This window comes from Callospermophilus lateralis, unplaced genomic scaffold (genome assembly GCF_048772815.1).
Source record: "Callospermophilus lateralis isolate mCalLat2 unplaced genomic scaffold, mCalLat2.hap1 Scaffold_63, whole genome shotgun sequence".
In the NCBI taxonomy this organism is placed as follows: Eukaryota; Metazoa; Chordata; class Mammalia; order Rodentia; family Sciuridae; genus Callospermophilus; species Callospermophilus lateralis.
Window position 1 is genome coordinate 4,547,265 of NW_027514713.1, and position 12,871 is coordinate 4,560,135.

The window sequence follows — 12,871 nt, forward strand, 5'->3', positions numbered from 1 at the left end:
AGTAGTCTTTTCTGTTTGTTTGTTTGTTTGCCTAGTTTTTCAAATTGCTTTTTTTTTGGTATTTTTAGTAATGTATTTTAGGAGTCATTGTATATTATAAATATTTTCTCTCATTTAGAGGCTTACATATTCAGTTATTTCATTTGTATCTTTAATGAATGGAAATGTCTGAATTGATGAAGTATAAGTTACAAATTTTTCCTCTATAGTTCATGCTTTGAGGGTTTTACTTGAGAAATCTGTGGCTACTCTGAGATTTTGAAAACTTCTCATATATTTTATGGGTAAGACATATACTTTTAACTTCTACATTTAGATCTATGATCTTTCTAGAACTGAATGAGTGAGTGAGGTGGAGGATCAAATTTGGAGGCTTTGCTTTTGTTTTTACATATGAGTATCCAGGTTTTAAGAAACTTAATTTCCCTATGGAGTTGCATGCAACTTTTTTTTAAATTAATTTACTGTATATATCACTGAAGTCCTAGATTTTTCTGTTTCACTGATCAATTTGACTATTCTTATTTTAATATCATGCGATTCTGAATACTGTAGGTTTAATGTAAGTCTTAAATCAGAAAGTGAAAATTCACCAACATTACACTCTTCTTTAAAATTGTTTTGAGTGTTGTAGGAACTTTGCATTTCTCTATGTACTCTAAAGCCAGGATCTATATTTATATAAAAATAGTAATTGGCTGTTGATGGGAATTTAATAGAGCCTATAAACACATTTTGAAGAATTGATTCCTTAATAATTTTTGGAATACATGAATGTTATATCTCTCCATTTATTTGAGTTTTCTCCATTTTGTAGTTTATACTACACAGAATTTGCATAAAATTTGTTAAATGTATCTATAACTATTCATGTTCTTGAATGCTATTTTAAAATTTCATTTTCTAGTTGTTCTTTGCTAACATATAAAAAGACAATCAATTTTTATGCATTTACTTTTAGTGCTGTGACCTAGCTAAATTACATATTTTGTTCTAGTAGATTTTCTTTGAAGGTTCCTTGAGATTTTGTACATAAACTACAATGTCATCTGTGAAAAATTTTACTTCTTTTACAATATGAATATCTTCTATTTAATTTTATTACCTCACACTTGTGAATATTTCCAAACCAGTGTTGTGTACTAGTGGCAAAAGTTGACATATGTAACTTGTTTTCCAAACTAAGGTGGAAACATTCATTTGTCACCATTAGGTACAGATGCTGTAGGTATTTCATACATGTTCTTTATGAGATTGAAGCTGATCCTTCTCTTTCTTGTATTCCAAGAACATTTTTCATGAATGGCTGCTGAAATTTTTCTAATACTTTTACTGTATCCTTTGGGGTGCTGATGTATTTTTCTCTTTGTTGTTAATACAATTAATAATTTTGATTGATTTTCAAATGTTAACTTTGTCTTGATGGGATAAATATCAATCTCTTTTGTTCATGAAATATTTTTGAGAATTTGTACAGATATTGCTGATTTCAGCCTGCTGATATTTTATTAAATATTTTTGCATCTGTATTCATAAGGAATGTAAATCTCTTATGATATTTTATAGCATCCTTGTCAGAATTCATCATCAAGTTTATAGTGATGTTATAGACAAGTTGAGAAGTAGTCACTTCTATTATGTGTTCCTTAAATATTTGCTAGGATTTACCATGCTTGGCATAAGCCCCTGGAACTTTCTTTGGGGGTGTTCATATTTGTGAATCATTTTTCTTTAATAGATAGAGGGTTCTTAATACTTCCTGTTTCATCATGTGAAAGTAATCTTTTTATAAATTCAGAAATCATGTCTTTATGATAGTTGTTAAAGTAGAATTTTGAAAATGACATATTAACCTTGAACATGACCTCCCATTTTCCAGAAGGACACTGCACAGAGGTTGAATATTTGAGAGCTGTAGCTACTGAGCAAAAGGCAGGAGAAGTCCAGAGCCAACCAACTCCTTGGAGTCTCTGATGCTGAGGTAGTTTTCAGCAAGATTGCATTCCCTGTGGGCAGACTAATGCTAATTAAAGAAACAGTAGGAAGCTCAGTTACACTGAATGAGCAAATACCAGAGGGGTTAAGATAAACATTACCTTGATGCTGTGTGAATTGGAACACAGATGGAAGTGATATAATACCTCAACTGGCTTCAGTAACAGAGACAATTTTAAAGGTTATACCCTGTGTGATTCCATCTATAGAATATTCTCAAAATGACACAGGTATAGAAAATGGGAATGGACAAGTGTAGCAGGGAGAAAAGATATAATTATGTAAGAGTGGTCCTTCAGCTTAATAACAATGATGATTATATGAATCTATACATGTAAAATATTGCCATATAATTATACACAACAGAATAAACAAAGAATGCATCCAAAATATGGTAAAATCAGAATAAAGTTTGTAGTTAAGTATCCTGTACCAGTCAATTTCCTCATTTTGATCATGCATTATAGTTATGTGGATATCACCATTGGGTACAGTATTGTGTACAAGAAAATAGTCATGATTATTTTTGCAATATTATATGAGACTATGATTACTTCAGCATAAAAGTTAAAACAAATTAAAAGAATAAATAAATAAAGGAATGTGCTTACTCACACAAAATAAATAAATAGCCAGGAGAGTACTAGTGCCAGGGTTTCATATTATATCATTAGACCTACTTTTAGAATATATCTAATTTTGCTCTCTTTCACATTGGCTTCTGTCAAATGTTTAATGCAAAAATAGTCATTTCCAGAGTCAAGTACTGTGTGTGTCTGTGTGTGTCTGTGTGTCTGTCTGTCTGTCTTATTCCCCTAATATAAAATCTTATATCTAAGTATCATTGGGAAAAACTAAGACATATGGTCATATCTAAGCCAATAACACTGCCCATATCCAATGTATATTGTTGAGCCAACCCCATAAAGATCATGAAAATGTGGAATTGGAAAGGGTGAGGTGTTACTGCCAGAAGAGAGAATAGGTGCTTAGTGTCCTGCAAAACTACTAAAAGAGCATGACAGGCATTTCAGACACCAGGAGAAGGTCTTAGTCTCACTATTACAGAATACTCTGAACATTCAAACAGAAATTCTTAATATACTCTTTGACTTATGCAAAATAAGTTTCAGGAACTGGGTGGCATTAGAAAAGGCCGGAACTATGCACTAAGATGGAAAAAAGTTTCCCCAAACTGTGATTCCTTAAGCATGCATGAAGTATGCTCCCTAGAGCTATGTATAAGTGTTTTGAGTAATGCTACAAGTCTCTGGGTATTCAGAGGACATTCTACTTTCAGTCATCCTCTTTACCATTATGTTTTAGTTGCGTTGTCTCACTCAAGAATATTCATTCAGCTGTGAACTGTGTGACCCAAAGTTACTACAATCTCAGGCCAAGCCATAATCTTGTTTCTGTTACAACTCTAATGTCAATATTGGTTCAAGTATTTCAGGTTCATGGCTCTTTTTTCCTTCAGTACCATTTCTATTTCTAAAAAATCTGTCTCTGAACTCTGTTCTTGTACACCTTAGATAAAAACTTCTTACCTGCCAGAGCAGATACTTTTATTTTTTATTTTGTAAATCACAAATTTGTCACAGCAGGTGAAATTTCTCTCACCTTCTACCTCCATAAATAATAGTATTTTTAACTACAGCTATTATTCTTAGTGGTAGGTATCAATCCTATGCCTTCCAAGACCCATATAAAAATCATACCCTCAGAGTTTTCAAAATTTGCAAATTTGATCAAATCACTAACAATGAAATAGAATAAAGTCAAAAAGGAACTAGGATCAAGAAAACTATACAGTAACAAATCCAAAGGACTGTTTTAAACTGAAAATCTGCCCATTGTCATCTATTTTTGTTTGCATACTTTTCTATGCTTCTTTCAATTATTTTGATAGATCACCAGTCATATTAGGTAACATTTATAATATTTGTAAATTTATTGGATTAAAAGAATATGCATAACTTTATTGGACAAAAGTTCAGAAATTCAAATAAAATCCACTTTAAAAAAAGAAAAAGATAAATATACCTTTTAGAGTTATGGTTTAGGTAGGAGGAATTCCCACAAAGTTCATGTGTAAGAAAATGCAAAAGAGTTTAGAGGTGAAATGATCAGGTTATGAGATCCTTAACCTAATCAGTGCATTAATCTACTTGATTGGATTAACTGGGTGGTGATTATAGGTGAATGGATAGTGGCTGGAGAAGATGGGTCAAGGAGAACATGCCTTTGGATTTATGTTTTGTCCCTAGTGAGTCGAACTCTCTCTGCTTCCTGATTGTCATGTCCTGAGCTGCTTTCCTTTCCACGCCCTTCTGCCATGATGTCCTGCCTTACCTCCAGCCCAAAGCAATGGAATTGGTGGTCTATGGAATAAGACTGCTGAAACCTTGAGCTCCAAATAAACATTTCCTCCTCTAAAAATGTTCTTGTCAGTTCTTTTGATCATAGCAACAAAAACAAAACAAAACAAAATCTGATTCTAACACTTAGAAAACTCAGAATTACAAGAAAGGCAAAGTTAATGCTAAGCTATAACAATTAGAAAACTCCAGTGCCACCATACCTCAATCTCTGTCTTTCACTTTTCCTTTTCCTTCTTCTCTCTTATACTTTCTCACCTCCAATGATTACTTTTGTTATATCAAAGATAATATTGGAGGTTTGGAACTGGCAACTTTCAGAAATCTGCATTTTACAATCAGAGAGTAAATAAACCTTTCTCTTTTATTCCAATTCCAAAATCCTTGAGGCAAGTAGGGGTGGTGTTGTATACACACACACACATATTATATGTATGTATGTATGTACACACACACACACACACACACACATATGTATGTGTATACATACACATACATATATATGTGTGGGAATCACGAGCCCATTCCTGAGGATAATGGATTGTGTTCCATGGTTGACAGATATAATGGGGGAAGGAGTTATTCTCACCAAAAAGAAGATGGTGCCTGGCTACTTGGAGAGATGTCTCATAGGACAGTAATTATTGTCCAGCATATGCCCTCTTTTTTGTAACTGCTTTATTTTCTCCTCCTAGCCCACAACTATGCAAACATTACTCTCATACTGTACTTCCCATACTAGTGTAAACACAAACTGACTTTTTCAGCTCTGCAGGTTATCTGAAAAGCAGCCATCTTGCACTATAAAAATGCTGACATTCCATTCATGCCCCAAAGTGTCCTTTGCTCACACTGTTCACAGGCAAACCAAAATTCCTACCAACAAGGCTACCTTGGCTACTTGTGCCTACCCAGATAAGTTTAAGTATTCAACAGAGATTACAATTTAAGTTCTAGCTCTAGGACTTCTGTTATATACAATTAAAAGTATTATGTTGTATTTCCATACATTAAATTTTCATTTTGAATAAATTGAAAAGGATTCAGTGTAGACCACCTAATCAGTCAAAGATGTGAATCACTTGTGTTACTTGGCTAGCTCAAATGTAATTAAGATTGCAATGAGGTGTATCAGTATGGGGCCTTTCCTGTAGCTGCATGTTGTTGAAAACATCTCAGAGTAACTTTGTGGTTTTGTTTTCCTCAAAGGACTATTAAGTCTCTGGGAAAAAACTTCAAGACAGTTACTAAAAATATGAGGTACCTAATAGACATTTAAAAGAAGAAACTAAGATTGCAATTAAGATTTCAGGAATTTCAAAAGGTAATTACTGTTAAATTAAGCCATGATTACACCCCTAGTTCATGCAGCTGGTCAAAATGCCATGAATGAAAATTAGAGATAGTCAAAGTTATTTGACCCCACCAAAAAATAGATTAATAAATAAGATAAAATAAAAAACAAAACAATAAGGTGCATTTTCTTTCCTTTAAAACCCCAGGTTATCAATGTCTTTTTTTCTATATATCCATGGTGATGAGTTATGATGTACATCATGAAAGTTTTGTAGTAACAGAAACTATAGTACCAAACTTCATAAATAATTGTCTTTTCAGTAAATAATTTCACTTTTGTGAATCTAAGCTCAAATCATACCATAAGGCATTATTCTCATTCACATCTTTCCAATGTTCCTCCTTAAACCTGAAGAAACTACCTTGTAATGAGAACACTAGGATTTAAGCTACTGAAGCATGTTAAGCAGGATTGAAATTACCATATTAGTATTTGAGAAAAAGCATGCCAACTTCACTAAGAAATGTAACAAAATATGAAACACTTAGGTGAGTCCTAAACTGTTGATTGGAAAGCAATGACCAGAAGCAGCAACATTTGTAATTCATGTTGTAAAAAGGACATAATACAACTTAAGTTATATTTATGGACTACTTTAAAAAAGATCACTCCAAAATATTTACTGTAAATTAATGAGAATTAAACTAAATTGTATTGGGTAGTTACCCTATTAGGGGCATCTTCAGGATTCTAAAGATATAATTAAACACAAAACATTTTTAAAATCCCTGCTTTCATAAAGTTTACATACCAGATAGGAGCATGAAGAAAATAAACAGTAGTAATAAGAAAAATACACACAGTATTCCATAATGACAAATACTACAGAGAATAATAAAACAGAAAAGGATTAGATGTGTCTGAGGGCCAAAAATACATGTTAATAGGGACTAGTTGACTGAGAAAGTGGATTTGAGTAAAGTCTTGAAGAAAATGACAGCAAGCAGGTATAAAGAAAGAGGATTTCTAGGAAAGGCAGTATTCCTGAGCAGAAAAGTGGTGTTTCCTGAGAGGTCAGCACAACAAAAGCATACAGGAGGTGAGGTAGTAGAGGATAAGATCAAGCAAGGACTGTAGGATCCATATCACACAGAGCCTTGCAAATCATGGCAGAACTTAGGATTTTGTTAAGAAGATGAAAAGTCATTAGAATGATCTGAACACAGGAGTGGCTTGATTTGACATTAATAGGCTTACTCTGGCTGTTGTGTGACAGCTGACTCATAGGAGGGAAGAACAACAAAGATGGAAGAAAGCTCTCCAGTTAGGACACTTTTGGAATAATGCAGGTGAGGAAGATGATGGTTTGCATCAGGGAGATTGAAGAGCAGTAGTGAGAAGTGGTTATATTCTGAATATTTTTTGGAGGTAGAATTTATACAATTCACTGACAGACTAGATAGCAGGCATGAGAGAAAGAAATGGGAAAATAATTTACCAAGGATTTTAGACTAAAATCAAATTCAAAGACAGTATTGGGAGCTATCATTCAGCTCTCTATAAAGGTATATCATTGGTAATTCAAGAATTAAGCACATCATATCTGAGTACTATACTGGAATTACTAAACTACATCTATTAGATACTATTTCTCAGAATTTGAATACTTAGATCATTAATTGACCTTCTCTGCTTTAAGTGTGATATAATAAGTCATTTACCTTGGCTTTGTTGTTTAGACTGTGGATAGAAATTTTATAATTGTATTCTCAGGATACTATTTTACTTTACATACTTACATACTTACAAATCATTAAATAGAAAAATTGAAGAATATTTTCACTGCTTTCAGACTTCTGTAAACCTGTATAATATGTTTATTCTTTATTTTTTTAACATAATCTTTTATCATCTCTTCATAAAACCACAAGGTTAAAATACTATTTTTTAGAGTCAATATAAGGATAATTTAGCTTTTCCTCTAGCTTAGTTAATTAAATTTTATTTGTGTTATTAAGAGTTTAAACTGGGCATGGTGGCGCATGCCTATAATTCCAGTGGCTCAGGAGGCTGAGGCAGGAGGATCACAAGGTCAAAGCCAGCATCAGCAACAGCAAGGTGCTAAGTAACTCAGTAAGATCCTGTCTCTAAATAAATTACAAAATGGGACTATGGATGTGGCACAGTGGCTGAGTGCCCCTGAATTCAAACCCTGATGCACCTCCAAAAACAAAGTTTAGAAAAGTTTATTTGTAATTTTCATCTTCAGATGTTTTAATTTCTTGTGTGATGATATAGTTTAGGAATGTTGAAACCCTACTGTGTCTTTAATTTTTTTCCTTCATTCCATTTAAAAGTCTGGCTTTCACTAATATACTTTCTTCCTGTCATATTTAAATTTTGGCAAGATCAATAATCCTGAAAAAAATGTAGAAAACTAATCTGAAATTAAGGCCTATAAGACAGCCCTTAAGATATATGTTTACATTGTCTCTACATTTCACTGAGATACTTTTTACTTAATATAACAAATTGCTTTTGCACTATGTATTTTGAATTATTGACAAACATATAAGAGTTTTATCAGTGGAACACTGTTTCTTCATGCTGTTTTTCTGCATTGGTGTCAATTTTACACATCACTTTATCTGAAACTGCTAGACTTCATCAAGACAAATGTGTTAGATATGCTAAACATGATCTCTATACATAAAACATGAGACTTCACATCCAGACAAACTCAGGTACTGCCGGGCTGCTTTCAGTCTGTATCCTACAAACACAGTAATTCTGATAAATCACATAGTGCACATTTCCCATTAAAACAAAGAGATGGTGCACTTATAATTGTATTTGATGCTTATTTTTAACAATAGAGGACTTCTGTTCTTGCTAGGCATTAGAGCAAACAAAATCAGTTGCTTAAAATTTTATACATATAATGTTTGGAATAATTTTCCACAGAATAGTTCTAGTTCTGGTTCTGTATGTTTCAATATTTTTTTCTTCTCTGCTACCCACAGTCTTCTGGTGCCAAGCAGGAGATATTGGGCATGCTTATATTGCAATATTACCTCCAGCCTGCACCTTAGAGAGTAGGTCTTTGTATTGCACATGGTAAATCAATGTAGTCAATGACAGAAATCTTTCTGAAGGCCTTTTGAATCATAAGCAATAGCACAAACACATATAGAAATGACTACAAAACAAATTAAAAATATCCTATTAAAACCAGTTAAAAGTCAGTCCAACTCAATTTCCTTTCATTCAGATTTTAAATAAATCCTGCGAACACTCCAAATTCAGCTCTCATAAGTGAAGTGTGGCAGAGGAAGGTCACAATGTTATGTATTAAATTGTGAGCATAAATTGTACAGTAGATATAATAAGATATAACTAAGAAAAACGTAAGTTCATGCACATAAATTCACTGTTTGTAACACAGCAATAGTTTATACTCCATAAAAATGGGAATTCTGATAAAATGTAATTTTATTATTCTAGAAAAAAGAAAAACAGATGGTACATTTATAGTTATGCTACTGAGAATATAGAATATGCACACATTGGGATAATTTCTGGTTCTATGTTTCATGATACCTGATGAGTTAGGATGCCAGACATAAATAAGAAATATGCCTAGAAATTTCTAAATCTCCATCCAGAGCTTGGAACCAGGTGGGATCAGTAGAGCTATCTGGAATCAGGGTCCCAAATTCAAACACTTGGTGTTGTCATTCCCCACTTCAGGACACTCCAATCATCCCACCTCAAACTATTCTACTAATGTGGAGAACCAGATGTCCTATGAGGTTCTTAGAATCATGCTTATGGGTCAGTTTTGAGTATTAGGAAAAACTCCAGTTAAAGAATGGTGGCCTAGTACTGGCATACACTGGATGGCATGTTATTTTTTTTATAAGTTTACTTAAGATCAGGTAACAAAAATAGTGCTGATGTGCTATTTTCCTCAGACATATCAGATGTGGGATCCATTCAGGGCTCTGAACTAACAACAGTGCACTTTTTTTTTAAAAGAGAGAGTGAGAGAGAGAGGGGAAGAGAGAGAGAGAGAGAATTTTTTTTTAATATTTATTTTTTAGTTCTCGGCGGACACAACATCTTTGTTTGTATGTGGTGCTGAGGATCGAACCCGGGCCACACGCATGCCAGGCAAGCGCTCTACCACTGGAGCCACATCCCCAGCCCAACAGTGCACTTTTATTCCTTGGTCCAAAGCAGTATGGCGGCCCTCTATGTCAGCTATCGTTTTTCTAAGTTCCACCTGCTGGCCACTTAGGTTTCATAGAATGTTTTTGATATTCACTCTTTCAAACAAATCTTGTTTTTAAAAAGTCTCACTGAGAGATTGGGATTGTGGCTTAGTGGCAAAGCACTTGCTTCGTGTGTGTGTGAGGCACTGGGTTCAATCCTCAGCACCACATAAAAATAAATAAATAAAATAAAAGCATTGGGTTCATCTATAACTAAAAAAAACATATATATTTTTTTAAAAAAGGTCACTGCGTTTCATTTCAAAAAACATTTCTCACTGGAATGCCTTTAATCTGTAAGATTTATTTTTACAAGTATTTTTCCTCTCATAAATAGTGTGTATCTTACCCTTTATAACTATAAACTATAAAATTATTTTTTTTCACATTCTTAAATATTCTATACCCACTGTGAATGGATTATTTTCTGGCTTCCTATTCTATTAGAGGAGCTAATGATTTTTGTGTGGTATCTGTTAATAACTATTGAAATGTTTCATTAGTTTTACTATCCCATCATTTATTTAATTTGGTGAGTATAGCATTTACAAGGATTTATCTGATTGTTTTGCTTATTTCTGAGATATCAAATAGTGACAATAAGACTATGTTGTTCATTTCTTTAATACAATATCTGATGCTTGTGATAACTTTTATTAGCTTTATCAAACTAGGAACAATCTAAAAAATGTGTCTGTTTGTATTTTCCCATTTATCTAGGAGACTTCCTTTTCAATTATCATTTGTGACCTAGTCAACTTAGGATTCCTTCTCCAGAGTTACATCTTCCTAATATCAAGATTATAATGTATGGTTTTACTAAAAGAATTTCAATTTAGGGAAATTGAGGAAAAGCCTGAAAAGAAATCAAGCATAATTCAAATACAAAAAAAAATGTTATTTGAGATAGTAATTCTTAATTTTCCAGTTTGTATTTAAAGGATAAAAGTATAAATGTTACAATATGACATTTTATCATGACAGGTGGTATCCTAGATATTAAATGCAAATGTCATTCTCTTTTTATCTCTTAAGAAGTACCAAAACCCAGTCAAAATCTGTATAACATATTTCAACCTATGCTTAATAATTTGGTGAAAATTAATTTAAATATTTATGAAAATAGGGATAATTTTTGAGTATGTTATTCATAAGTCTGTTTTCATACAAAGACCAATGAAAATTATCAATCAAGGATCTTATTTCTATCCACTATTACTTATTAATAAGAACAATTTTCTGTAAAACTATCCTTCATGTTATGGTTGATTGCCAAGTGAAATAAACTGATAAAAACTGGCAGTCTTTTCTTTTACTGGTAGTGGGTATATCAGCATTATCTGAGACGATTCCCTTTATTTAATGCAAACCAATATAGTATCCTACTGTCCCCTTTCCTTTAGAAGTTTAGCATTATTAAAATATCTTTGATAAATTGAAAAGGCTTGACTGAGGTCAGCTGGCATATGCAGATAGCAGATCCTCCTGAAAACAAATTCCCCAAAAGGGAGGAGAAATATGGATGGTCTCAAAACCACTTCCTAGAATACTGTGTAGGTGAGACCTGATTCCCCTTCTGACCTAGCCATGCTGTCACGGGACAGCTTGCTTCCAGGAAAATGGCAAGTATATTATTAAACTTATAAAGATGTGTGACATTGTAATGCTATTTTAGAAAGAGGTCTTCTTTTTGTTGTGTGTGGTTTTTTTTTGTTGTTGTTGTTGTTTGTTTGTTTTTTTGTCATAGAGTAACCAGGGCTAATCACATTATGGAGAGAGAGGATTTTCCTACCCTGCTGTGACCCATTCTGCAAAACTGCTGCAGGCCAGTCAGCAAATGGAAGAAGTATCTAGGTCTCTTCAGGTTTAATGGATCTCGGTATGTAGTTCCCACTGTATATCTATAATCACAGCTACAGTGTAAGAAGGCACAATTTTCAGAAACATTGGGAAAGCTTTCTATCCTTAAGTAATAGTAACCCATCTTTGCCTCAAGCAGGAACAAAGAAAGCAGTCAAGGAAATAAAGCCATTCTCTCCACCTGTGCATGGGAGATTGGGATAACTTAATAATTTCACGTTGTACTATTTTAAGCATAGAACATAACATTTTATAGAAAACCCTAAGTCAAACTTTGGAAGCATTGAATGATGTGGCTTTAATTAATAAGGAAGTACCCAAAAGGCTAAGTATTATTTCAGAGAATATTTTTTTTTCTAAAAGTAGATGAAATTTTTCATTTGTCAAGCTTACAGGTAGTTATCTAAAGGCTTGTGAATTTAACTATAGCATTTACATTCTTTATATAGTGTTCTTGACTAAATTAATTTTAATATAAAATAATCTTATAAGCAATTATAAAATGACATTGAGCATAAATGAGGTTATCTGGCGTGAACATGTAGCACCAGGGAGAGTGGACAAAGAGGGAGAACAAATGAGCACCAATGTTCAAGAGTTGGACAGAGTTAAAAGAGCCTATAATTAAACAAAGATGGGGTACTTCACTAAGGCAACCAAGTAATAAAAGATGTCCTGAAGATAGAGTGGTGATGGAATTTTGGCAAGGAGGAATTAGATTGCTTAGATTTGAAACCTAGAAAGTCAGTGGTGATTTGTGAAGAGATATGGTAATGGAATCTTAAGAATAAAAAGCCAGAATAGAGTGGGATGGAAGTTAAATAGAGATGAGTAACATAGACAGTAATTTAGAGAATGTTAGAATTTGTTTTCTGAGATATGAGATATGAATGCTGATATATATATATATATATATAGAAAAGTGAGGTAGCAAAAAGACCTGGTTAATGAGTAAAGGCCTTTAGAATTGAAAAGACCTTGATTTGAAACTTGAGGTCTGATATTTATAAGGTGGATGCCTTAAGGTTTCTTTAGTTTCACAAATCCTTAGAGACATTGATGCT

At 33.1% G+C, this 12,871-nt stretch overlaps 1 non-coding gene across 1 annotated transcript; it reads left to right on the top strand.

Moving 5' to 3' along the window:
* The first annotated feature begins 5,496 nt into the window (after positions 1-5,496).
* LOC143389723 (small nucleolar RNA SNORA18) lies at positions 5,497-5,622 on the top strand. Its single transcript, XR_013090156.1, has one exon. It is a non-coding gene; the product is annotated as a small nucleolar RNA SNORA18 (small nucleolar RNA).
* The last annotated feature ends 7,249 nt before the right edge of the window (positions 5,623-12,871 follow it).